Raw genomic sequence first — 3,052 nt, forward strand, 5'->3', positions numbered from 1 at the left:
GAAAGCAAGAAAACTTGTGACAAGAACGCATGATCATCGCATATGCGCTTAATGCATATTGCATATTTTCCAGTCTAACGAATGACCGTTGATGCATAGAGATTAACTTATAACATAAGACGAGTGCATTTTTCCTCTCCCTTTTCCTCCGAACAAACATCTAGTGCAACATCTTCAAAGTGTTTCCACTTGATTTTGACATTTTGATACTAACAAGATTCGTCTAACTTTAATACTAATTTGATCGTCTATTTTGCAATTTACATAAGACTCAGATTCTAATACTTTGATTTCTAACTTAGGTACTTTAAGATGTACTCGTTATGGATCAAAGTTGGATAAATTTAAAAGATCGAATATCTAGTCAATATTCTAATGATGTTGATAATTTTATCGAAGTTGTGAAGAATTATTTAGACGAAGAAGAAAGAACAAGATGTCCTCGTTCAAGTTGTATGAATATCAATTGGAATAAATTGTCGTAAAATGCCATTTATATAAATATGGTATGTTTTCAACTTATAGTTGATGGATATTCCATAGAGATAATATTGATCTTTCTCCATTTTTAAGATCTAATTCAAGGTTTCTAGGTGCAACATTTTTCAATTCAATTGAAAGTAGAGAACGTGATGGAGATATTAGAGTAAACATTAGAGTTAGAGATATTGTAGATGATGAGATGCTAGAAATGATTCATGATTTGCATGGGCCAATTTTTGAAGAAATTACAAGAGAATCAAATGAGCAAAATGAGTCAAATAGAAGAAATGAAATGTTTCATGAAGTAGAAGAGGAGTTATATTTGGGATGTCGAAAGTTTACTTTGTTTAAATTTTTAGTGAAACTTATGCACATTAAGGTTCTTATTCATGGATAAATCATTTGATATGTTGCTTGAATTATTAAACGAAGCATTTCCAGATGGTGCAAAACTACCCACCTCCTACTATGAGGCTAAGAAAAGACTACGAGACTTATGAGATATGAATCAATTCATGTGTGTAAGTTTGATTGTGTTTATTTTGGAAAGAATATGCATCACTTGATAATTGTCCACATTGTGGAGAGTCAAGATACAAATTCAATGATTGAAAGGGAAAACAAATTCCACATAAAGTGAGATATTTTCCATTAAAGATAAGGTTACAAAAATTATTTCTTTCAAAACATATTGCTGAGGATATGAGATGACACAAAGATAATATGTGTGAAACTGAAGGAATACTTCGACATCTGCTGATGCTAAAGGCTGGAAACATTTTGATGACCAATATCCTTGTTTTGCTTCAGATGCTCATAATGTTAGATTAACACTTTCTTTTGATGGTTTTGAACCATTTGGAAACATGAGCACATAATATAGCATGTGGCTAATTATGGTCATTCCATACAACTTGCCCTCTTGGAAACGTATGAAAGCACCATTTATTTGTCTATCTCTACTCATCTCTAATCCAGGTTTCCTGGTAAAGAAATTGATATTTACTTAAAACCACTGATAAATGAGTTAAATGGGTCGTGGGTGAATGACATTCAAATATATGATAGTTTCAATGCTTCTTTCTTCCAACTTCGTGTTGCACTGTTTGTGGACAATAAATGATTTTTCAACTTACAATGATTTATCTGGTTGAAGGACAAAATGTTATAAAGTATGTCTAGTTAGCAATGTTGATACAAGCTCAATGAGACTAAAGGGAAAAATTTGTTATATGGGACATCATTGATATCTATCTTTAACACATGCATGGTGTAAAAGTAGGCAACATGATGGAAAACAAGAAAATGTAAGTAGCTCTGAATATATTATTTGGACAATATATTGTAAATCAATTGAATTCAATAAGTTTTTCTATGTTAAACAAGAATCCTACAAGACATGATATCAAACGAAAAAGGATAATTAGTGAGCACAACTGGATTAAAGGAAGCATCTTTTTTCATTTTCCTTATTGGCAAAATTTTAAACTACGTCATGAACTTGACGTAATGCATATTGAAAAAAACATATGCAACTACTTAAAGTTATATATGTGTATGCATTTGAATTTTAGATTATTATTTTTTTTCTTTTGTTGTTATGTTGTAGGATGTCATCAAGGATTTTCGGACCAGGAAATCGTTGTTCCACTTAAACGTTAACCAAATAAACAATAATAATGAAGATGATACTAGTGAACAAGAAGTTAGGTTGATAAATTCAAGTGTTCAGGTACGTATTCATTTCTATAAATAAATCTTCTAGTTTTCTATAACACTAGATGGATCAATATTGATATTTCTCATGCAAGTTTTAGTAATAAAATAAAAGGGCGAGGAGCGACTAGAGGGGTTGGACTTGAGAAATATGTCAAAGGAAGTGGTCATATTGCTATTAACATTGAACTTGAATGTTGAAATGCCTTGAATTTGTTGTTTGGCACTACGCACAACCAAGTACGGGGGCAACGCCCCAAAACCTATTCAAAATTCGTATTTAGCATATTTAACTATTTATAGTTATTTACGATTTTAACCCTAGGGTTTAGAGAAGTACATTATATAAACTTTCTAACCCTAGTGGCACCATTTTGTATTAAGAAAACATTCTCTCTAATAATATTGTTCTTCCTCTTCCCAGTGGACACAATTAACACACTATTAGTGAACTACGTGTATCTGTGTGTCAATCTCTTTTACGTTTCTTTTGTATTCTTTAATTTTCAATTTCATAACATCGAAGATAGAAAACCAGTTTGTAAGGATCCGTCCAAATTGAACTCTCAAATTGGAAAAGAGGTATGTGCAATAGTACTTCTTGGCTGTGAACATTGGTCAGATATCTCCAAAAAGGTGAAAAGTAAGATAATAGAAAGACTTTTGTTAAGCTATTTAAGTTTAGTTTTCAAAAACTAAAATGTTTATTTTAGATCAAATAGAAACTAACTCGTTTTGTCCTTTAATGTTAGGATTATTTCATTCTAGACTTTAATGATCCCTTGGTACAAGATTATCTTGATCATGGGATGAGTTTACAGCATAGAGATTTTCGTTGTTCACTACACAAAAC

General features: G+C 31.3%; 1 pseudogene; it reads left to right on the forward strand.

Moving 5' to 3' along the window:
* Positions 1-323: 323 nt before the first annotated feature.
* On the forward strand, positions 324-2,410 carry LOC150037688 (uncharacterized; annotated as a pseudogene).
* Positions 2,411-3,052: the final 642 nt, after the last annotated feature.

Source organism: Benincasa hispida, chromosome 2 (assembly GCF_027475165.1).
Source record: "Benincasa hispida cultivar pf3 chromosome 2, pf3_genome.v1.1, whole genome shotgun sequence".
Classification (NCBI taxonomy): Eukaryota; Viridiplantae; Streptophyta; class Magnoliopsida; order Cucurbitales; family Cucurbitaceae; genus Benincasa; species Benincasa hispida.